The 25,388-nt window shown below is 45.5% G+C and overlaps 1 pseudogene; it reads right to left on the reverse strand.

Moving 5' to 3' along the window:
• Nucleotides 1-17,274: 17,274 nt before the first annotated feature.
• Nucleotides 17,275-17,790, reverse strand: LOC119321236 (annotated as a pseudogene).
• Between the last annotated feature and the right edge of the window lie 7,598 nt (nucleotides 17,791-25,388).

Consider the following 25,388-nt stretch of genomic DNA (forward strand, 5'->3'; position numbering starts at 1 on the left):
TGTTGATCCGGCAGATATGACCCCTCTGAAGAAGCCCACCACTGACCACGACCCAACCCTGCACTTCAAACCGGCGGATGAGACGAAGCTTGTTGACTTTGTCCCTGGCGATTCGTCCAAACAGTTCAGCATCAGCACCAATCTGGATCCAAAATAGGAAAGCGCGCTCATCGAGTTCATCCGTGAGAACCGGGACATCTTTGCATGGAAGCCTTCTGACATGCCAGGTGTGCCGAGGGAACTCGCTGAGCACACCCTTAACATTGATCCGAAGTTTAAACCAGTCAAGCAATTCCTTCGTTGCTTTAATGAAGAGAGACGCAAGGCAATTGGGGAGGAGGTAGCCCGGCTGTTGGCGGCTGGGTTTATTGTTGAAGCTTTTCATCCTGAATGGTTGGCTAATCCGGTGCTGGTTCTTAAGAAAAACGGGACTTGGCGCATGTGTGTGGATTACGCGGACTTAAATAAGGCTTGCCCAGCTGATCCTTTTGCTCTCCCGCGTATTGATCAAATCATTGATGCGACGACGGGTTGTGAGCGCCTGAGTTTTTTGGATGCTTACTCAGGGTACCATCAGATCAAAATGGCAGTTAAAGACCAGGAGAAAACAGCTTTCATCACTCCCTTTGGAGCCTTCTGCTATGTTTCTATGCCCTTTGGGCTCAAGAGTGCTCAAGCAACCTATCAGCGTTGTGTGCAAAATTGTCTTCACACGCAGATTGGGCGTAACGTTCATGCCTATGTGGATGACATTGTGGTGAAATCCAGGAAAAAGGAGACATTGATAGCTGATATCAAAGAGACGTTTGACAACCTCCGGGTTTACAAAATGATGCTTAATTCGGATAAGTGTGTCTTTGGTGTTCCGGCAGGCAAGCTGCTTGGTTTTCTGGTGTCTAACAGGGGCATTGAGGCTAATCCGGAAAAGATCAAGGCAATCACATCCTTGGCCAAACCGACATGTATCAATGATGTTCAGCGTCTCGCAGGCCGGATCATAGCTCTCAGCCGGTTCATCGGTCGTTTGGGTGAGAAGGCCATTCCCTTGTATCAGATGCTGAAGAAAACGGATAATTTCGTCTGGAGTGATGCAGCCGATGCGGCTTTTGAGGAGTTAAAGCGGCAATTGGTTGAACCGCCAGTTCTGGCAGCCCCAGTTGATCATGAGCCTTTACTATTATATGTGGCTGCTAACGCCCGAGTAGTCAGTGTGGCTATCATTGTAGAGCGTAAAGAGGCTGGGAAGGAATATCCGGTTCAACGTCCAGTGTATTACATCAGTGAAGTCCTGATCGAGTCAAAGCAACGCTATCCACATTGGGAAAAGTTGGTGTATGGGGTTTTTATGGCCAGTCGGAAACTCAAGCAATATTTTCAAGGTCACCCCATCACCGTGGTTAGTTCGGCTCCCTTGGGCGATATCATCCAAAACAGAGAAGCAACTGGCCGGGTTGCAAAGTGGGCAATTGAGCTTGGACCACATGGTTTGAATTATGTGCCTCGCACAGCCATTAAGTCACAGGCTCTTGTGGACTTCATCAATGACTGGACCAAGTTCCAAGCACCGGAAGAGAAACCGGATAATACGTACTGGACCATTCATTTCGATGGATCAAGGCAGTTGGAAGGCTCGGGGGCTGGAGTTGTCCTTACTTCCCCCTGAGGTGATAAAATTTGCTATGTCCTCGGCTTGATGTTTCCTTGTACTAACAATGCAGCTGAATATGAAGCCCTACTTCATGGTCTCCGCGTGGCTAAGGAGATGGACTTAACTCGAGTTCGTTGCTTCGGCGATTCTGATCTGGTGGCTCAGCAAGTTTCTGGTACTTGGGATTCTAAGGATCCACTCATGGCGGCTTACAGGCGTGAGGTAGATATGGTGGCGGGTCACTTCAAAGGTTACCAGGTTGAGCATATTGATCGGCGCAAAAACGAAGCAGCAGACGCTTTGAGCCGACTTGGATCTTAGCGTAAACCGGTACCTCCTAACACCTTTCTGGATATATTGCATAACCCGTCTGTTAAATTGCCTACAGAAGCGGATCTAGCTATTCCTGATCCGGAGGCGCAGCTGGTGGCTGCTTTACACATCGTGCCGGATTGGACGATTCCGTATCTGGCATATATGAACCGGGGTGAGCTGCCAAATGATCAAGTCCTGGCCCGACAGATAGTCCGGCGTTCTAAATCCATGGTTACTCACAATGGCGAGTTACACCGCTGTAGCGTTTTAGGCGTATTTCAGCGTTGTGTTTCTCCGGAAGAAGGCCAAGCGATCCTCCGGGAAATTCATGAAGGGGATTGTGGTCATCACGCCGGTTCAAAGTCCCTGGTTGCAAAGGCTTTTCGTCATGGGTTTTACTGGCTGACAGCTCATGCTGATGCGGAGGATCTGGTAAAGCGATGTGATGCTTGTCAAAAAATTTCCCGCGGAGCTCATGTTCCGGCTCAGGAGCTATGGATGATTCCAATCACTTGGCCTTTTGCTACTTGGGGGCTTGATATGGTGGGGCCTTTTAAGCGTTCCCGAGACAAGAAAACCCACCTGTTGGTGGCAGTTGATAAATTCACCAAGTGGGTTGAAGCGGAGCCTGTCAGCAATTGTGATGCAGCGACGGCGGTTCAATTTCTCAAAAAGATTATTTTCCGCTTTGGTTATCCACACAGCATTATCACGGGTAATGGTACTAACCTCTCCAAAGGTGAGATGGAGGATTTCTGTCAAAGAGAGCATATCCGGCTTGATCTAGCATCTGTAGCGCACCCTCAATCCAACGGTCAAGCAGAGCGAGCTAATCAAGAAATCTTAAAGGGTCTTAAACCCCGGCTCATGATTCCATTGAAACGGACGCCGGGTTGTTGGGTGGAAGAATTACCTTCTGTGTTGTGGAGCATCAACACCACCCCCAATCGATCAACAGGATATACGCCTTTCTTCATGGTCTATAGAGCAGAGGCGGTTCTCCCAAGTGATATACGTCATGATTCCCCCCGGGTTGCTAATTATGTTGAAGCGGACAATGAGCAAGCTCGCCAAGAGGCACTGGATTTACTAGATGAGAAGCGGGATATGGCTTTGGCACGCTCGGCGGTTTATCAACAAGACCTGCGGCGCTATCACAGCCGTCGGGTTAGGACAAGAGCCTTTCAAGAAGGTGACTTGGTGCTCCGGCTTATCCAGGATCAGACCGGTATACACAAGTTATCCCCGCCTTGGGAAGGACCCTTTGTGGTCAGTAAGAATCTGCACAACGGATCATACTACCTCATTGACATTCGAGATGACTCACGCAAATCTGAGGAGGAGACCCGGCGGCCCTGGAACATAGCTCTCCTCCAGCCTTATTACACTTGAGCCATAGGCTTTCTTTTATGTACATATTTTGACGATGTATATATTATCATCAATAAATAAATCAGCATCCTTGCTTCAAAGCGGGGCCTCTGCTATTTTTTCTTAAACATTCTTTGAGTTACATGGGGGCTTCAGCTGACCAAGCGAAGTATTATCCCTTGAACCGGCTATCACGCCACAGAGCTTGGGAGCTTCACACCCAAAGGGCCAAAGAGAGTTTCGATGCTATGCACAACTCAAACATAGGCACCTAATGAGCACCGCTCATCACGTTACTTGGGGGCTCCTTGGTCCAATACCAAGAAGTCTGAATGGACCCTTGTAGCTGGGTATCGACCCACGGCTTGGAAGCCTGGTATATTTACCTAAAACCCCGGGTTAACCTGCCTTCATCAAGTAACACACTCCTATCCAGGTCATCCTGGCACGGCCCTCCAAACATTTGACAGTTACTCTCCTTGAGACCCTGAACTGTCAAAGTTAAAATGGTGATTGGCTAGTTGGAGGTCTATCTTAAAAGGCTTTGTTAAATGGTTCAACTCAGTGGCCTGGCAGCCCACAAAAAGCCTCGCATTTGGGCCTGGCAGCCCCCAAAAAGCCTCGACTACACGGTTTCCATTTGAACTTTGGCTGAATTTTAAACCGATTTTTTGGCTTGTTCAACCGTCTTCTAAGACCGGCATTTTTTTAAACCGGCTTGGTTTGCAACTTTACGTTGACAGACCTTTATTTTAAACCGGAGTTTTCTTAACCCGGCTTGGCATTGATTTCCTGTCAACGGCCCGGATCGTCTGGCGTGAATCATCACCCGGCGTGATTTAATCTACGACATCAGAAAATGATGGCGATACAAATACTTCAGATTTGGGTTTTTCACCCTTATCGCAATTCAAGTTGGCTCATCAACTAGCCAGGGATCTTGTACTACCGGTATGTATAATTTCATATTATTCTGATTTGATTATCAATCCGGCATATTTTGGGCATTATGACCCGTCCGGCGGTAAACCGCCAGGACCCTTTGTCTTTTTATGCATATAGGAAATGCATATTATGATACTTGGAACAAAAATTGATATTGATATGGCGGATCAACGCAAAATATCTCTTGCAGGCCGGCAGCAGATCAGCATAAGTTTCTTGCTATCCTATTACACGGCACTCCAAGGCCCAAAATATGGAAATATTCATTGATCGTTCCTGATGTACCAACCGCCTGGACGGATTAAGCTTCGTCACCAGGTTGACGTGAGGTAGATGGATCATCTGGCGTCGGTTCAACCTCCTCTTCATCCACTGACTGGAAGTCATTGGTGGTCCAGTCAATCTGGGTTAAGACTTGAAAGACAGCCTCTTCACTTATAAGCTCAGCCGGATCAACGTCAGGAGCGTAAGTATGCTTACGGATTGGTGGAATGAGGCTCTGCACTTCAGGAATCACAGCTTCAACCCGTTTGTTGTCTGCATCATAGAATGATCGGTGAACCGTCAGGTTCGCCTCTTCGGCTAGTTGACTCGCCAAAGGACGCATCTCCCTTGTTACCCGTTTCAGGGCGTCATTGTCAAATTCTTCGCCATTTTCTTGGGCACTGGGGAAGCCTTTGGATATATCAGCCGGGTCAAGGTCCGCTATCCATGCCTTGGCCCGAGTCAGCGCCAGCAAAGCGCCAGCCCGAGCAGCGGATCACTTTAGCTCTTCTATTTGTGCTGGCGTCATTGAAAGACGGTCCAGTGTATCTTTGATAAGTGTTGGTGCCACATTATCATATGATGTTGCGCATATAACCCGTTGAGCGCCGGTATACAGCTGCTCAATCAGTGTATATGCCGCTTTAAGCTTCTTCCGCATGTCAGAACCCAGGTGAGCGATGCGATTTCCTATATCGGTTCAAGAAATACATGTTAAACCGATGAAATTTCAAAGGGATACAACTTTTGGCAACCACTACTTACCAAATATGGCAGAGGCCATGGCATTGATTTGACGCTTCAGTCCAGATAATTCTTCTGCCACCGGTTTAAGAGCCGATTCAGCAGTCTCTGTCTGTTTCACCAGTCCGGCCTTCTCGCTGTCCCAGTTGGCCTGCTCAGATTTAAACCATTCTTTAAGTTGCTCCATGGTGGTCAAAGCGGTTCTCAGCTCATCCTTGGCCTTGGTAGTTTCTTCTTGTTGGGTCTCAAGGTTTGCTCGAAGATCAGCAATTTGTGAGGTTTGTTGATTTATTTCACTCTGCAACAATAAGAGAGCATGTTAATATCTTTCTTCAAAGTCCTAAGCATATAACCAGTTATACACTCAGCACTTGGGGGCTAATGCGGATCGTTTTTATGCGGATACTTCAAGTCCCAAGGATTAATACAAGTTTTAATCATGGCACTTGGGGGCTAATGTGTATTTGATCAAGACAAAGAACAGTTCACAAGGTACAGCAGGAAGAATATAAAGTACCGGTCTGACTTTCTCAAGACAAACCGGCCCTTGGGGGCTACAATGCAATGAAGGTGCAGAAATTCTAAAGTACAATGTTTACCTCATAGCGTTCCTTCATTAGATTTACTAAACTGGCTTCATAATCACGGCTTGTATACAGCCGGTTCAGAAAGCCGGAATGAAGGTCTTGAGCAGAGAGATCGGTATAAGCAGACAAATCAGTCTTACCCTTCCCTTTGTTCACGGCAGCAAATTCATCTTTAGCAGTATGCTTTGACAGAGCAACCGGATTACCAGGGGCGGTGTATCCAGTGCCTGTAACAACAACATCATCATCCTTGGCCGGGCTGGAAGAGTCAAGGTTCTGAACAGGGCTTGGCGGTTTGTTAGCTGGACTTGGCGGATCAGCAATTGAGTCCCATTGTTCCATTGCCGGGCTCGAGGGACCAGGAGGATTTAAAGTATCAGCCTCTGCAGTCGGTTCAGCTTCTGGCGGGTTAGCATTACCATCTTGATTCGGCCCAGCAGAGCTGCCCATGGCAACTTCCGGGTTTTCGTTATGATGCTCGGGTGTCTTTTCCGGATCAACTTCAACAGTAGGGTCGCTGGTCTTGGCCTTCTTGCTTAATCGAGCTTTGGCGCTATAACACCAAAGGTTAGAGTATGACAAACCGACAAAATAAAGTTATAAATCAGGTAACACTTACCCGGCAACTACTTTGAGAGGAGGCAATTGGGTGGTCGATGAACCGCCAGACGAGCTAGAAGAAGCCTGGTAATTCGGGTCAGACGGATTGAGAGGGCATCGGAAGAAACCTTTAAAAGGGTATTGTTTTTCAGGAAAACAAATCACCTCTGGACGGTGTTTCCGGGGGGCGTATCAGCTAAACCGGACGAGGTGATCTGTTGACCACTATGCCGGGTTGTGCGACGTTCTTCTGCTTGCCGTTTTTTCAAAGAAAATTTTGGATCCAAATGAGCAAGGGGGTGAGATTGTTTTACTTTCCGAACTGTACGGCAAGTCCTTTGAACCGGCACAGGGTCCGAGTCAGAAGAAAGAAGAATTACCTCAACATGATCTGCATGGCTGGCTTCAGCATCATCCTGAAGATGATCATTGTCAATAAGATGTATAAAAAAGGAGCCAAGTGAGTCAAGTTCTACCTCAGCATCTGATTCTTCTTCCTCCGGCGGTTCAGAAGAATCGGCATCTTTCTTCTTTCCGGCCTTCTTGGTGACCTTGGTTTTTACACGAGGAGCACAGGCCGGTTTATTACGTTTCCAGAAAGAGTTGTTGGCCTGAAATTAAGGCAAGGAAAGGTTAGTAAACGGTCGTTGTGGAAATCAGTAAAGTATGTACATGAACTTACCGCCGGCGGTTTATTGGAGATGCAAAATGGAGCCAAACCGGTTTGGCTGCATGCAGTGACCGGTTCATCAAGCATCCTTTTTACACATTCAGTGATTTCAAGCTCGGTCATTATTACTTCATGATGCCGTTGAGGATCTTTTACACTTCTGGTATACTCATGCATCAATCCGGGCCGGCGGCTCAAAGGCAAAATGCCCCATGAAACCCAGCAGCGGACAAGATCAATGCCGGTTAAACCGTTGGCCATCAGAGCCCGGAGCTTGGCGAGTTGAGGAGCGAAATTCTTCCGTTCCGCGGTGGTTAGACGCGGAGGCATTGGGTGGCCGTTGCTAAGCCGGTGAGGGCGGTAGCCCGGCAAAGGATTTTCTCCATCAGGAGCAGTATTCCGGCAGTAAAACCAGGTCTGGTTCCAATCTTTAGGATGGCTATGATGTTTGGCATGAGGGAAATCAACTTCTTTCCTCTTTTGAATTGATACGCCACCAAGCTCTGTGTTGGGGCCATCTGAGAATTTTGTGCAGCGGTTCAGATGAAAAAAATCCCGGAACAACTCCACGGTTGGCTCTTCTTGAAGGTAAACTTCGTAGAATACTTGAAAGTTGCATATGTTTGATACAGAGTTCGGGCCAATATCTTGCGGATGGAGTTGGAAGCTGGCAAGGACATCCCGGAAAAATTTTGATCCGGGCGGACTAAATCCCCGGTCTAAATGTTGCATAAAAACAATCACCTCTCCCTCTTGAGGTTCAGGTGGACATTCCGATTCCGGAACTCGCCAGTGGAGAATGTTCTTTGAAGCTAAAGCGCCAGTGATGACGTAACCATTGATCTGTGTCTCTGTGATCCGGGATGGAACCCAATTGCAAGCAGAAAATTGCTTCGACATTCCGGATTGAGGAACTGAAAATAAAAAGTGCCAGTTTAAGGCGTCTAATTCAGTGTTAAACCGGAGAAGGGTACTGTGCAAGTTCAGTTGGCGGTTTAAGAGAGGGCTAATGTTATATGGCGGATTGATTTTTAAGGAGTTAAACCGCCTATAGGCAGGGTGGCCAGAATTTCAAATTTCTGCTAAGTGTTACAAAAACAGGTTTCACAATATGGCAGTATAATTTTGGATCTACCATGGACAATCTAAGAAAATGTTCCCGAGCCCTACAATGGCGCTAAAGATGAACAGAGACGAACCAGACGGAGTCTATTCAGAAACAGTAAGATACTACGGTATGGTGAACTAACAACATGGATCTAGCCGCAGTTCAAAACTATCAGACACACATATGTATATTCAACAGGAAGACCAGAAGGAGAAACACAAAAGAACTGATGAACGGCGATGAACATGGATGAACTTGAAACCCTAATGGAGATCTAGGGTTACAGGGAAGCAAACTTACCAAGGTCACACGGCGGCGGAAGAGCGCGGCGGGGTCTCTGGAACGAACAGGGTGATGCAGCGGCCTTGGTCGGTGCAGATTCGAAGATCGACAGTGGCGGCGGCGCTGGGGTTTCTTCCGGTTGCGAGGAAGAAGAAGAGAAGAAAGGGGAGAAAATGAAAGTACCTGTTGGGTGTATTTATAACAAGGCAGGGAGATAAGTGACAGGCGCGGGAATCGAGGAGTCCAAAGCGGCAAGTGGCGCGGCTGTCGCCTCGATTTCCGGGATGGCATTAAATAAAGGGAATATTTTTATTTATTTTTTACAGAAATGACGTCATGATAACCCGTTGCTGTATCCATAGGATGACGTCACGGCGGTTTAACAAAGTTTATAAAAGAAGGCATCATGGCGGTTTACGAGAAATGAAGGAAGGCGTTCACAGGATTCTGCTAAGTATCAAAGATTAACATGAACAGGTTCAAATCAATCTGGGGCCTAATGTTGGGGATATAACTACTGAGTATAAACCGCCCCAGGAGGGGGCTGGTTCACACTCAACCGTATTGAAGCCCACGAAGACCCGGAAGGTGGCGCTTTACTATGAAGTTTAGAGGCCCGGAGCCCAAAGGCGGATTAGGGCCCATAGTGGTAAACCGCCATAGTCATATAGCTTGTATTGTAAGATAAGGAAAGGAGAGACCGAGCCGAACACTTGTATGAGTCGGCCTCAGGACTCTGTAAACCGGCTAGGCGTCAACCCGTGTATATAAGGGGACGACCCGGCGGCGGTTCAGGGACAAGAAACAACAACTCGAGAGCCAGGCATAGCGTGTTTGCTCCCTGGTTATCGAGATCCCAATAATCCCATCACAACTAGACGTAGGCTTTTACCTTCCTTGAAGGGGCCGAACTAGTATAAAACTCCCGTGTCCCTTGTCCGGTTTAACCCCTTCAAGCTAACCCGTTGCGATGGCTCCACGACTAAGTCCTTTCACAAGGACATCTGACGTGATAATTCCACGACAAGATTCATATAAATTCAATGAACAATATGATCATAAATCCACAGTTCACCGTATCCCAGCAAACACACCACAAGAATTACATCGGATGGATCTCCGAAGAGATCATTGTATTAAAGATCAAGAGAGAGAGAGAGAGAGAAAGAGGGAGAGAGAGAGGGGGGTGAGGGAGGGAGGGAGAGAGAGAGCCATCTAGCTACTACTATGGACCCGTAGGTCCTGAAAAACTACTCACATGTCATCATAGAGGCACCAAGGGTAATGAAGATGGTCTCCTCAATAATTCCCCTCCTCCGGTAGAGTGCTAGAAAAGAGCTCCAAATGAGATCACTTCGCAACAAAGGCTTGCGGCAGCGATAAAATTGTTTCGGGTCTTGCTTCAAGCGTTTTAGAATATATGAGTATTTATAGACCAAGAATTAGGGCAAACGGAGCACCACAAGGCCCACAAGCCACCATGGCACGCCCTACCCCCCGGGCGCGCCCCACTGGCTTGTGGCACCCTTGTGGTTCCTATTGCCTCCTCCCAAAGCGTCTAGGGTCTCTTATGTTCCAGAAAAAATTCATCAAAAACTTTCGTCGTGTTTGGATTTCTGTATCGATTGATTTTCCATAAAACCAAAAACATGCACACAAAATTGGAACTTGCACTAGTCACTAAATTAATAGGTTGCTCTAGAAAAATAATAGAAAATAACATAGAAATAATACAAAAGTGATAATATAATAGCATTTAACAATGAAAAAATATTTATATGTTTGATACGTATCATGGTGCAGGCGAAGAAGATGCTCCCCAATAGTAGCAACATTATGATGCTAAAGTCTATGATCTGGATCAGCCTGAAGCACCAGCACCAGATCCAACATGGGTCGAATTTCTTTCAGCATATCAATACATGGTGTTACTATCTGACGGTTCGGAACCTGACGGTTTTATAGATGCAATGAATGATGACCACAAAAAAGAGTGAAAAAAGGCTATGCAACAAGAGATGGATTCCTTGCATAATAATCATATTTATGAGTTGATGAAGTTCCCCAAGGGCAAGAAAAATTTGGAGAACAAATGGGTCTACAGAATCAAGCAAGAAGAACACACACGACACCCGAGGTACAAGGCCAGACTAGTTGCAAAAGGATTCAGCGAGAGAAAAGGCATTGAGTATGATGATATCTTTTCTCCAGTTAAAGATGACATCCATTAGACTAATCCTTGGTGTTGCAGCAGCCAGCAAGTGGAGGTTGAGAAAATGGTTGTGAAGACGGCATTCCTTCATGGTGATTTGGAGGAAGAAATCCACATGAAGCATCCTGAGGGGTTTCTTATGAAAGTCAAAGAAGACTATGGTGGCCTTTGTTTGCCTACAGATAGTGATTCTCAGATTCTAGCCCATCCAAAATTGGATTCTCAAACAAATAGTCAGATTGCTACCTCAACTTTGTAGAATCGATTCTGGAAAATGCACTAGACCCGCATGGAAGCCAGAATTAGCAATTTTCCTGATTCCCAAGCTATCACTTACCCCCTTTAAGTATAGGCCAACTTATCACCGTTATTAAGATAGAAATGGCATTGTGTCCCCAACCGAACTTCTTCCACCGACCGTGTCCCCAATCTATAGATCCCAGTCCATTCTTCTTCCTATTTCTTCCAATCTTGATCGACAATCTCTTTACAATCTGCTTTCACTTTTCCATTGTAATCAATCTTCCATATTGTAGTTTCATTGGGGGCCAATATAGTTTTGTATTTATGCGTGCATGTACTTATCATTGGTTGTTTAGTAAACTCCTACTGGTTTGATAAACCTTAAAGTCATCTCCTTTGAAGGAGAAATTGTTGCTTCCTACAAACACTTGCAATCGGGGCCCAACACCTTCCTAGTTAAGAGGAAGCAATCGTAAACGAGACGAAAATAACCGTGGGTTGGAGACAGGCCGACAAAAATTATGGGCCATACACGGGCCAAAATAGTCATAAGTCTCAATACACACAGAAAGAATGTGAATGGGCTTAAATCAAGACGAAAGGCCCACTGGGCGATAATGGACCAAATCCTCACGGCTTGTTAATGGATCACTTGCAAGTAGGCAATTAACGGGTTGTCCATGGGATAGGACCAGAGCCTTAACCAATCTTTTGACTATGCTAGCCTTTTTTAGCTCAATGGACATCCAATGGGTTGGTTGACACGTGTCGTCCTAGGAAAGCTGTATGTGGGCCACTGGGCAGGTGACACTTGTTCCAATGAATAGCCGACACGTGGTTATCTCGGTCCAATAAAAATTTGACACGTTGAAGATCAGGTGTAGGCCACGTCGCTCATGAGTATCATATCCATACCCACACATGTTAGCTTAGCAGCAATCCATTATGGTGGCTACAATGTGTCGGTGGTGTCCTGGTTGAGTCGGTCCCTCGCGACGAAAACCGCTTTCATGATGCATGCTTTTTTTCATGAAAGAGCATACTTCCATGACACGCACAAAACGACATTTGTTGTAGAATTGACTACAACGGCACATGTGTGAGATTCTTGATTTTGTCATAAATCTGTTATAGATGCACATCGATGACCAAAAAAAAGGGACCTTCTATGATGAACGAGTATTATCACGGATGTGTCTTTTCTTATAGTGCATGATGTGCTTTAATCTGACAATCTGCAATTAAAAAGGGACTCTCTCACATTACAATGGAGTCATCGCTCTGTCTCTGTTGAGGAGACTGTTAATCTAGTGAACTGAGATCTAGACACACCACATCATAGCTTTATTGTTTGTGAGATCAAACTTCTAATGGAACAACAATATTCTTGTATCACTCACATTCCGCGAACTCCAAATCTTATAAGCCATTCAATAGCCGCTTATGGTAGGAATAGTTGGCGTACCACAGTATGTCTCGGATCAGGCCTCGGTGAGGTTGTCAAACTTTGTAAGGCTGATTGTAGAGATTTTTGGTGTGTGTGTGTGTGCGCGCGCGCGCACGCAGTGGATCAATCAAGAACTTTTGCCCATGGAACCTCTTGGGCCATGTTTTTTTCCTCTTTATTATACACCTCTTTTGCATTGGAGCCATACAACATCGTGTGTTTTATTCAGACACACAAGGACCCAAACACCTAGTACTCAAGACTCCGCTGCTACGTCCACAACTTGGAAACTAACATAACCAGCAAGTTCCCATTATTTCCCTTTTCCAGAACATGCATTGTTGCACCTCATGTCCTCACCTGAGGTAGACGAAGTTATTGACGCTCACACGCACAGTAATTTTCTTGTGCATTTTATAGCTCTTCTATACACGCGAAGTGCGAGCACCTAATTAGCGAAAGAAACCCCAGCTTGCTTGCTCATATCTTCTTCAAACAGAAGAGTTTCTCCATCGGTTCGGATGGCTAGTATATCCTGTGCCCCTGTTATTTCTGTTGAAGTTGGGGCGGATGCATGCTTCCTTGAGCGTACAGCTTAGCTTGCAACCGGCACATTTCCCGCGCGGGTGATGTTGGGCTCAGAGGCAGCCGCCCCGTGGCGCTGCTCGTTTCTCGCAGCACGTTCCTTCAGAATCTTGGTGTTAATCCTCTCACGTACCTCGTCGGAATCGATCTGCACAGCCCTGCACTCCTCGCTGCAGAATGGCGTGTCCCCTCTGTGGTTCGTAGTGAGAAAAACGGATCGCTGGATCAGAATAGCACTACTATACAGTGTGTACATATATGGGCGATCTGAGAGCAGCAGGAGCAAATTAAAGGAGCAAACAGACCCGTAAAATTAAACTACCTGTACATGAAGACGTCGAAATCTCTGGAGAGCGGCTTCCCGCAGAGGTAGCAGGCGTCCATGGCGTGGCGGCTCGTCGCGCCACCGCCGTCGAGGGGCACAATGGAGAAGAGAGAAGAAGCGGAGGCAGGCGACGACGGCATCTCAGCTGCAACCTGGGGTTTTGCAGGTTGGTTTAACTTAACAGGTCTTTGCTTGATTTCGGTGCTGAGTCTAGGTCTAGACTGAAGTGAAGGAGCCTTTTCTTCTTATAAGGGGGGGAGGGAGATCGAGGAAAATATGTGGTTGTTGAGCTATGGTGCAGGACGCGGGAGAAGAGAAAACACGGCTGGATTTCCAGGAACCATCTTGGCTTCTCTTGTACACGACGCACGGCGAAAATGGCCGTACCAGCGCGGCTAGGGCCAGGGCCAACAAGAAACCATGCCTGCAGCGCGCCGGTTTTTGTTTGCTTACTCTGCGTATCGGTCTCAACCCTCAACTCGCACCTCGTTCCTGCCGGTGCAATGCTGCCGGACCCGCCGAAATATTGCTAAGAAAATGGACGTCCGATTCTTTTCTTTTTTCTTTTTTCAGATCGGATTTATTGGTGAGTTCTTGTACCGATGCCGTGTGGCCACGTGTTGAGCACGCGAGATTAGGACACTTCAGATTAGAGGGTAAATACAAATTGGCAGTACAGCACTGAATATACTTTGAACCTTGGCATTTTTGGGTTCCATAATAAAGAAAAACCTTTGGCTTCTAACACAGCGCAGGGTTCACACTTACCCCTTGTTTAGGAAAATAGAAAAATGCCGCGGAATGGTTTCCCGACCGGGTAGTTTATTAGCGGGTGAACAGTGAAAGATTTGTCACTGACATTACAATTAGCATAGGCCAAGCACGACGAGGTGGAACGCACCGCTTGCTCCGGGAAAACAATATGGTTGTTTGCCCTGTACCTAGCCTTCTAGAGCCTGCACCGATGCCTGCCCGCTCTCTTGGCTCGGGAGATCGACAGAGAAAGAGACGAGAAAGGGAGAGGAAACCGTGCGCACGGAGCAGGGAGGGGGTGGTAGTACCGATGGCGACGCACGCACGCATTGTACTTTTTGCTCGCCTAACCACGTCGTGCGTCCACCCCGCGTCTCGCAGTCGTCTGTGCATGGGAGGCGTCGCCCGGGGGAGCAGACGGACAGTTTTCTGTGGATCCACCCACCGCGGGAACTCAGGCCAACTCCATCGCGCGACCCCAAACGGACGTCCGTTTTGTCCGGTTTTTGTCCGTTCGGATAGGGATTTGGGGTCGTGTTCGGGCCTGCTCTGGGATGCGGTGGCCGTGCGTCCAGCGCGCGACCGTATCCATTTGCCTCATCTTGTCCGTCAGGGCCAAAAATGCCCAAATTTACATCAAAACTAGTTCCCAACCCAAATATTTGTCTGAAAATTAAAATAGTTTTACAACCTAATTAAAATTGTCTTTAATAAAATAGTTTTACAACCAAATTGAAATTGTCTTGACTGAACATAAATTGGACCAATACATCTATTAGTTGCCAATGTGATCCCAGACGTGCTCAACCAAGTCATTTTGAAGATTCAAATGAGCGTGCCAATCACGCATCTCACGATGGAATTGGACAAACTGTTTAAATGTGGCCGGGTCTTGGTGCAGGGGCTCAATATTTTCACCTTGATAATCAAATCCTTGGTCGAAGATATTCTCATCACGCTCGTCCTCGACGATCATGTTGTGCATGATCACACAAGCAGTCATCACCTCTCAAAGCTTCCTTTCATCCCATGACAGTGCAGGGTTTCGAACGATATCCCACCGGGATTGAAGCACACCAAAAGCACGTTCCACATCCTTTCTAGCACTCTCTTGCATGTGGGCAAATCTCTTTCTCTTCTCATCTTGGGGTTTCGAGATTGTCTTCACAAAAGTTGACCACTGAGGATATATACCATCTGCTAGATAGTATCCCTTGTTGTACTGGTGGCCGTTGATCTTAAAGTTGACAGGTGGGGAGTGGCCTTCTGCAAGCCTTGCGAAGACTGGAGAGCGTTGCAGCACGTTGATATCATTGTGAGAACCTGCCATGCCAAAAAAAGAATGTCATATCCAAAGATCTTGCGATGCCACCGCTTCTAATATGACAGTGCACCCGTTAACATGCCCCTTGTACTGGCCCTGCCAAGCAAATGGACAGTTCTTCCACTCCCAATGCATACAATCTACGCTGCCAAGCATGCCTGGAAAGCCTCTAGATGCGTTGGTCGCCAACAATCTCTCTGTATCAGCGGCAGTTGGCTGCCTCAAGTACTCTGGGCCAAACACCTCGATCACAGCCTGGCAAAACTTGTACATTGACATCAGACATGTTGTCTCACTCATACGCACATACTCGTCCACCAGATCGCCTGGAATACCAAATGCAAGCATGCGGATGGCCGCGGTGCATTTCTGGTAAGAGGAGAATCCAAGCTTGCCAAGGGCATCCGTCTTGCACCCGAAGTATGGGTCATGAGCAACCACTCCCTCTCGGATACGATTGAACACATGCCTTGCCATACGAAAACGGCGACGAAATTTATCCGGCTTGAAGAGTGGGGTGTTGGCAAAGTAATCGGCATAAAGCAGGGCGTGGCCTCTCTCCCTGTTGCGGTTCAGGTTGGGAGCACGGCCAGGGAGTGACCCCCTGTACCGAGGAAGCTGTCGTTGAATATGGTCGTGAACGACCAGTGCAGCCACCACAAGATCTTCATCATCCGACGACGAATCGTCCAACAAACAAAGGAAGTGATGAAAGAAAAACTCGTCTCCACTGTCCATACCTTTGATGGCAAAAGGTCGAACACCTTGCGGTCGTGGTGGCGAAGAGGCCGCGATGATCACCTCGACGCAGCAGGGGTGGTTGCCGGCCGGCTACTGGCCGCTCTGGAGCTCTCGTCGGAATCTGCCTCGGCCGCCTTGGTCCGTCGCCGGCAGTCGTGTCCCCTCCGCCACCGGCCAGGACGGCGACGGCCAAACCTCCCCCGATAGACGACCAAAACTACGGCGAAAGCGCGGGTGTGGTGGCGGCCATGTCGAGACGTGGTTTGGTATGGATGGCGGGGGGCTGTGCGGTGAGGAGGCGGCCGGAGAATAGGGGCGGCACTGGCGTCGGGGCGGGGCGGGGAGAGAGGGTGAAGCGTTGGGAGCAGAGGGACTGCTAGTGTCCCCGACAGGCAGGCCATGGGGGGGACAAGGGCGTGCGTCACGGTCGTCCGCGCACGTCCGTTTCACCCCAAACCGAGCGCAAGTTTGGGCCGGGGATGGGTCGAAAAAGAACGGAATCCAGACATTTGTCCGTTTGAGGCCGCGCGCTGGGCCGCCTCTTTTGTCCCTTTTACCCCAAACGGACGGGGCCGGACAGGATAGGGTCACGCGGTGGAGTTGGCCTCACGCCAAATCCAGCACATGACCTTAAATCGTCCGGGGCTGTCCGTTTGGCATTCAACGGACATATAAGACGTCCCAATGCGCGAGCTCATCCTTAAAAAAGTCCGTTTCTGATCCGGCTCGCCCCATTCTGAATGCAAACTTGATCTGGTTTTGCGTTTGAAACGGACACGCTCGGATGTTTTCTGCGTGGTCCTCGTCCGCCTCTGTCCCTTTGCATGTGAGGCCTGGCCCGCTAGTCATTGAAACAAAGGGGCCCACCCATCCCCCTCTCTCCTCCTTTTCTCTAATTCTTCCCCACCGCGCCGGCGCGCGACCCTGGCAGACGCAACTAGTCGGTGGACTGCGCCATCCTAGGCTCTGGCAATTTCCAACCCGCACGTGGGGGCGGCAACCTCCCTTCTCGACGCGCAGGCGAGGCCGCGAGACACAGGCAGGCTCGCAGGGCGCGCCCAGCTCTGCCGGCGACGGCTGGGCGGACGCCGGGCCCAGGACCATCTACTCCTACAGCAAAATGCTCGCCGGGTTTGCGGCGCGGCTCAGCGACGCCGAGGCCAAGGCGCTGCGGGGTAGGTTGGGCTGCATCCGGCTCTGCCCCGAGGTGTTCCTGCCGCTCGCCACCACCCACTCGCTGGGCTTCCTCAGCCTGCAGACCGGCAAGGATGGCTTCTAGAGCCGCTCTGGGTTTGGCCGCGACATGGTGATTGGGCTCGTCGACACCGGCAAATTGCCTAGCCACTCCTCGTTTGGGGACGCCGGGATGCTGTGCCGCCCAAGAAGTGGAAGGGCACGTGCGAGTTCAAGGCGATTGCCGACGTGGGGGGATGCAACAACAAGGTCATCAGGGCGCGCGTGTTCGGCAGCGCGGCCTTGAACGACACCGCGCCGCCCGTCGACGACGCCGGGCACGACACGCACATGGCCAGCACGGCCGCGGGGCAACTTTGTGGAGAACGCCGACGTCCGCGGCAATGCGCACGGCACGGCGTTCGGTATGGCGCCGCACGCGCACCTGGCCATTTACAAGGTATGCTCACGCAGCCGGTGCTTCATCATGGACGTCATCTGTTATATTTGTGTCGAATATATTATGTACGCAAGGGGTTACGTGGACTTGGAGTTGTAATTGATGTGGTTAGGTACAAGTTGTGTAGGAATCGGACACTTGTATCCTAGGCCTCTTATATACGGAGAAGCACCACACGTTGTAACTCATGACGACTTGATAGCAACAGGTACACGGGGGAGCCGACGGCTTGTGCCGGCGCCCGGGCGGCCGATGTTGCGGTATCTTGGGGAGGAGCGTCCGTAGTCATGCCATGGGGATGTAGCCATATCGGTGAACCTCGTTAACAAATATCGTGCCTCGATGTGTCGTCTATGATCTTGTATTAGCGTTTTATTCTAACATCATCGCGGGGCTTGACGCCGCCGTCAAGGACGGGGTGGACGCGATCTCCATGTCCATCGACATCTCGGACGGCGTACAGTTCAACTACGACCTCGTCTCCGTCGCCACATACAAGGCCATTGAGCGTGGCATCTTCGTCAGCGCCACCGCCGGCAATGCGGGGCCGGCCGCCGGGAGCGTCTCCAACTGCGCGTCGTGGATGCTCACGGTTGCGGCCGGCACCACGGACCGGGCGATACGCACCACAGTGAAGCTTGGCAACGGCCAGGAGTTCGACGGCGAGTCCCTGTTCCAGCCCCACAACAACTCCGTCGCGTGCCTGCTCCCGCTCGTGTTCCCCGGCGACCTGGACGCCCGCGGCTGCAGCTCCCTCCCCGACTTGGTGAGCGGCAGAGCTGCACGGCCGCGGAAGCTGCATGCAGGGCGTGGGTGAGGACGAAACGGGAAGGCCGCACGAGCTCACTTGGAGGGCGTGGGTGGGGCGGGGGACGCAGGCGGGGCGAATGCTCCTCGTCGACGCCGGCACGGCCATCCCTGAAGTGTTCGATGAAATGTCTAAACAGAACACAATCGGACATATTTTGGGATGGATCGACCACGTTGGGTGCCCTGATGATCATACGACCGCATCCGACCGCATCCGAACACGCATGTCCATTTTTCTACTCCAAACGGGTAAAATTCGAAAAAAACGGACGTCCGTTTGGAATCGTGCGCCGGAGTTGGCCTCACAAGTTGTACTTGCTTGACCCGGCTAGGAGGTCCGTCGTCTTCTTGACCGGTGTTGACCGTCTCTGAGGATGCAAGAGACTGAGTGACTGACGATGACATATTGTGTCTGTTCGAGGCGATGACTGACCCTATGGTCAAGCTGACTGTTCCGTGCGCGTCCTCAAAGGAGTACCATTGCAGAAGGAATCATTTGCTTGTGTTCAGACGTCAGAACAGTAATTTCGTGTACGTGCACTCGGATCCCTACGGTTTTCTTTGTGTGGTTTGTTCACCTAGGCTGAACCTCCTGGGTTCTTTTTCTCGAACTAGCAAACTAGAGAAAAAGATACCACATGCATGTCATCCAAATAATCATGAGTCAAGAAATCAATAGATCCATGTTCTTTATTTCAACATTACATCTCATCTTGTTGCCATTTGTCCGTCATCGTATTCTCGCATACCATTATCATAGTGCTTACAGAATCACAATGCGCTTGAATGTGGTCAACCGTAAGCTCTCTCTAGTTGTGGCATAAGATGAGGTTTTTCTCTTACTACATTTATTTTGTCTTCAATTTGTTTGTGCGCTATTGATTATGGTTGAAATCTAAATAGCATTTTTAAAATAGTTAAGAGGTAAAATAGCATCGTATTTGGATTTTACATACTCCCTCAATTTCCTTATACAAGGTCACAAACTCAAATTACAGGTATCTAGGTAAAATTTAATGACTACTTGCAGCCAACTTTTCTTCTTGTTAACTGAGATCATTAATACGCCCTCATGCATGCAAGGAAGGAATGAGAAGGAAGTAGCACATTGTCATTATGACTACATGCATGCAAGTGTTAAACAAGTTGCTACTACGAGAAAACATCATTAAATTTTGCCTCAATTACTGTTAGTGGTCTTGTATAGATGCAAAAAGTATTTTCCATAGTGGCCTTGTATAAGGGAATGGAGGGAGTATATTTTAATTAAATTTCATATATAACATCTTAAAATTGAAGTTGTGGTTTAAAAGATATAGATATTTCAAAATATAAAACATTTGTTCTACGTAGACTGCGGGTTAAATAGCATAAAAGACATGGTATTTTCTGTAAAAACGCAAAAAAAGATTCAATTTGTCACTCAAAAGTGAAATCCGGGTTGATTACCTGAAAATGTAGGGGGTTTTGTGTAAAACCCGAAAAACATTTCATTTTGCCATTTATAATAGGACTGCGGGTTGAATATCAAAAAACACAGGAACTCTTCTGCAAAAATGTCGATGACGTCCGGGCAAAGGCAATAGGGCACATTATTATAAGGTAAACACTAGCAAAACGACCTGTTCGTTGCAGCCGGAGAAAAAAAATCATAATATCCAATGGCCATTACCGCATTTTGCGCCATCACCGAGATACACTATCACTATCATTCTCGTGAAAACGTGAATAATTTTCCTAAATCATAAACATATCTGAAATCGTTAATATTTTCAAAGTTATGAACATTTTTACAGATTTTCATATATTTTCTAAAATCATGAAAATTTTTTGAATTCAAGAACATTTTATTCGCAAACATTCCTTTTTAATTGTGAACATTTTCTAAAACATTTTTTCTTGAATGGGCGAACATTTCTAGAATCGACAAACAGTTTTCTAGAAAATTGGTGAAAAATAATTTTTAAAATTCGCGAACACTTTTTGGATTGAAAGAACATTTTTGAAATGCATGATCATTTTTTTAATCATCGAACATTTTATAAATCAGTAAACTATTTTCTGCGTCACGAACAGTTTTTAAAAATTTTAGGATATTTTTCAGTTCATGAATATTTCTTGAATTGGTGAAATTTTGTTCAATTTTTATTTCCCGAACAATTGTTTTCAAAACTGGGAACATTTTTTGAACATGCGAACTTTTTTAGAAACCGCGAATATTTTCTGAAGGCACAAACATTTATGAATTGTTAAATATTTTATTTTAAAATTCTCATTTTTTAAATTTTGAAACTTTATTCAAGTCGAAATTTTTTAAAGTAGAAAATAACAAAGACGGAAAAGAAAAAAAATGAAAAATAAGAAACCAAATTCCAGAAACAGGCCGTCCGGACATGGGCTGGCCCAAACAGGCGCGTTGTGTCCTCTCCCAGCTCACAGAGCGCAGTATAGAAGGTTCCTACTGCATAGTCGGCCCAGACATGGATTTTCCTGTGCGAAACATTTTTTATCATTTATAAGTGGCATCAGTGGGTAATATTTTGCAATTCTTGGGCAATTTCGGTGACGTACCACCAGAACCAATACCCTCTTTATTATTAAGTAGGGAAGTAGAGATATATGAACCTTGGCATGGCACGTGAACTAGAGAGCTTGGGGAAACAGACAAATGTGGTGCTAGGGCTATATATCGCCTATTGTGACGCTATTTTCTGTCTCACCTCAAGGATGTTCGCTTCGAGGCTTGATTGGATCACCCCAATATGCGTTCCTGCGGCAGTGGGTTTTAGGCGTGCTTTCTTTCTACATCGGTGTTTCTTGCGGTTTTTAATGTTTCTTTAGCAGGTTTTTTTGGTTTTCTTGGATCTTATTTTATTTTCTCTTTCTTATTTTATTTTCTTTCTATTTGGTTTTCAACCATTTTCTATGTGAAATTTCAATGGATTTCTGTTGTGTTTCGGTTTCTTTGTTTCGCACTGGTTTTCTTCAAATTTTATCTTTTAACATTTTTATTCCTTTTCCAACACATGTCAAATTACTTCACACATATTGTACATTTTATGTATATACCAGGAACATTTATTATACACTCTAATATTTCTAAAAATCATTATTCAAACTTTACTATATTTTCATGTTTAAATATTTTTCATACACATTTTCAATTTTTCATATACATCCGAAATATTTTTTATGCATGTTTAACATATTTTTGAAGATTTATTTTGATTACGTGTAAATAAAGTTTGGAAATTTAATTGAAATATATTTTTTGAATTGTAAGAAACCTTTTTTCAAACTACACTAACATTTTTTACACTGTACACAAAACAATTGTCATGAACATATTTTTTAAACTGGTGAACATTTTTCAAATCTAATATGCATTATTCAATTTTATGGAAAAATATTTTAATTACACGAGTATTTCTGTACATTATGTGACATTTTGTAATGAACTTTTTTTAGAATGCACGAATATTTTCAAAATGGCTCAATTTTTTTGCATGATATAAACATTTTTTAAATTGAGCTACGAAAATTGACAATACATGAAAATTCCAAAATTACTTTTTTCATTTTTTATGTAAAATTAAGTTTTGGTATGTTTCTATGTAGAATATTTACAAATGTGAACATTAAAACGAACGAATAAAAAAATCAAGAAAAATACTAACCTGCAGGAAGCTACTTGGGCCAGCACAACAAAATCCTAGTTTCTAACTTGCGTCAAGCGAGATACAGGACCTCCCCTAGTGTGGCATCTCGCCAGTGATATATTAATATAGTATCCATCATTCAGTTGTTTGCTAAACTTAACCATATGAACTTCTGCAAAAATAATGGGTCTAGTATGATGTATGGAGGAAAGTATTTTTTTTAACTGTACAGACACAGACGCTCATATATATGCGCATACACTCACGCTTTAAAGCACACACGCTCACTCTACCTATATGAGTACATCCCGAACACTGACCCGGCATATCATCTTGAGATTTTTTGAAATCACCGTGGGCACCTCGTTATCGACGGGATCATGTGCTCTCACTAAACATGCATAGCCAGAAATCCTGAAATAAATCCAGGATAAATGCGAGCACCAGGACTTAAACCCTGGTGGGCTGAGAATACCACTGTCCTCCTGACCATCCAACCACATGTTAGTTTGCTGAAAGGACCTTATATATATATTGGTCCGCATGATTTTCCCTGGCAGGGATTATATAAAAATTATTCTTTTACGAGGGAAGGGGGGAAGGGGGACATGACACATTAAGTGTCAAAAAAAATGTCAGCCTACCGAACTGGGGAACGCCCGAGTCAGCCCATTGGCACACTGTATCGACTCGGCAAACCCTAGCGACTAGGCTACTATAGCGACCTTTTTATTATTCACAGAAAAATAGCGGACTTTTTATTAGTATTGTTTGGTTTCATTCAAGTTTTTGGAAATGCATGAATATTTTTAAACAATTGTGACAATTTTTATAAAATAAAATAAGGTTCGTTCAAAAATGGAATATTTTCTGAAAAGACAAAACAAATCGAAAGAAGTGAATATTTTTTGAAAATGCTGACATTTTGCCAAAAAAGTAAAAAAAATCCCAATTATGAATATATAATTAAAAATATGAACATTTTATCATATGGCGAACATTTTTAGAAAAACTAATCATATTTCCAAATATGCAAATATATTTTTAAAAGCACTAATTTATTGAAAATGCAAAAACTCGAATATTCCTCAGAACAATAAATATTTTGGAAAATTTGGGAACAATTTAAAAAAATATTTACTAATAATGTTTGTAAATGTGAACATTAAAAAACTAAAACTACTTGTAAAAATGCAAACATTTCTTTGAACATTTTTCGCAAACTTCAAAATAAAATAAAAAAGAAGAACAAATTTCAAAATGTTGAAGAATTTTCTACAGAAAATAAAAGAAACGAGAAATCCAAAATAAACCTGCAAAAAGAAAACAGAAAAAAAGGTAGGCACTTCTAGAATGTTCCCAAATTTCGTTGGGAACCTTATAGAATATCCCCAAAGCTGGGATGTTTTTAACTAACAACATGTTACATGGACGAGACTTGCCTGCTCCTTTCGTGTGTGCCCATCTATGCTTCCGCGTACGTGGCTTGATTTGATTGGAACAAGATAAGGCCCGGCCCCACTCCTTTAAAATCAGGAAGGAGATGATTAGATTAGAAAAAGGAAAGAAAAAAAGACAGTCATAGAATGAAGTGGGAGCACGGATGGGAGCATGCAGAGGGAGCAGGCAAGCCGGATGCATGTTACGTGGGTCGGCCAATTTTACCTTCGGTCGCTCGACATATATGCGGAAAGAGGAGTACTTGACGCAATAAGTGTCCACTCGGGTTTACCAAAAGAACGGCAAATCTCATTGGCCGCATTCTTCGGCAAATTGTCACAGCTTCGTTCATGGGGAGCAACCGACCGAATCGAGATGCGTCGGCCAGTTTGTTTATAGAGAACACCCGGTATGAGGAACCTTGGAAGGTTCCGGGACTGGTTTTCTTTTCACTTTTATTTTCTTTACCAGGACTTTCTTTTTTTATTGTTATTTTTTGTTTTATCCGTTTCTTCAATCTTTGTTGTTTCTACTTACAAATTTAGAAAATGTCCGTGTATTTATATAAAATATATGTTTAAAATTTGAAAAATGTTTGCAAGCTTGACAATTTTTTTGCAAATGTCAGAGAAGTTCAAGAACTGTAAAAAAATATTTGTAAATTTGAGTAAACATTCGAATTCAAAGAAATACTTGCAATTTCAAAAGGTGTTAGTGAATTTGAATAAAATATGTTTTAATAATACAAATACCTTTTACAAAATATGTTTAGTTTTTAAAAATGTTAGTGTTCCGAAAAATGTTCAAATTTAGAAAAGATATTTGCGGTTTAAATTATACTTTTTTTCCAAAAAGATGCTCACACTTTTTTTAATGATTTCTTGATGTTTCTTCAAAATATAAAATAATTGGGCGCTACAGTACCCGAGGTGGTGGTAATGCTCTGACATTGTGACAACTAGGTGTTCCTTGCCATAAGGTGCCATGGCAGTGGTGCTTTAATGCTGCGCGATCATGCTACAATCTGGACACCCACGGTCTGATCTCAAATTGACCATGGAGATATCTCGCGTCTGTTTGACCCAACTTCTGGAGGAAATATGCCTTAGAGGCAATAATAAAGTTGTTGTTTTATATTTCCTTATTCATGATGAATATTTATTATTCATGCTAGAATTGTATTAACCGGAAACTTGATACATGTGTGAATACATAGACAAAACACCATGTCCCTAGTATGCCTCCACTAGACTAGCTCGTTGATCAAAGATGATTAAGTTTTCTAGCCATAGACATGAGTTGTCATTTGATAAACGGGATCACATCATTAGTGGAATGATGTGATGGACAAGACCCATCCGTTAGCTTAACATAATGATTGTTTAGTTTTATTGCTACTGCTTTCTTCGTGTCAAATATATATTTCTCCGACTATGAGATTATGCAACTCCCGAACACCGGAGGAATGCCTTATGTGCTATCAGATGTCACAACATAACTGGGTGATTATAAAATGCTCTACATGTATCTCCAAAGGTGTTTGTTGGGTTGACATAGATCAAGATTAGGATTTGTTACTCCGAGTATTGGAGAGGTATCTCTGGACCCTGTCGGTAATGCACGCCATATGAAGCCTTGCAAGAAATGTGACTAATGAGTTAGTTACGGGATGATGCACTATG

This window comes from Triticum dicoccoides, chromosome 6B (genome assembly GCF_002162155.2).
Source record: "Triticum dicoccoides isolate Atlit2015 ecotype Zavitan chromosome 6B, WEW_v2.0, whole genome shotgun sequence".
NCBI lineage: Eukaryota > Viridiplantae > Streptophyta > Magnoliopsida > Poales > Poaceae > Triticum > Triticum dicoccoides.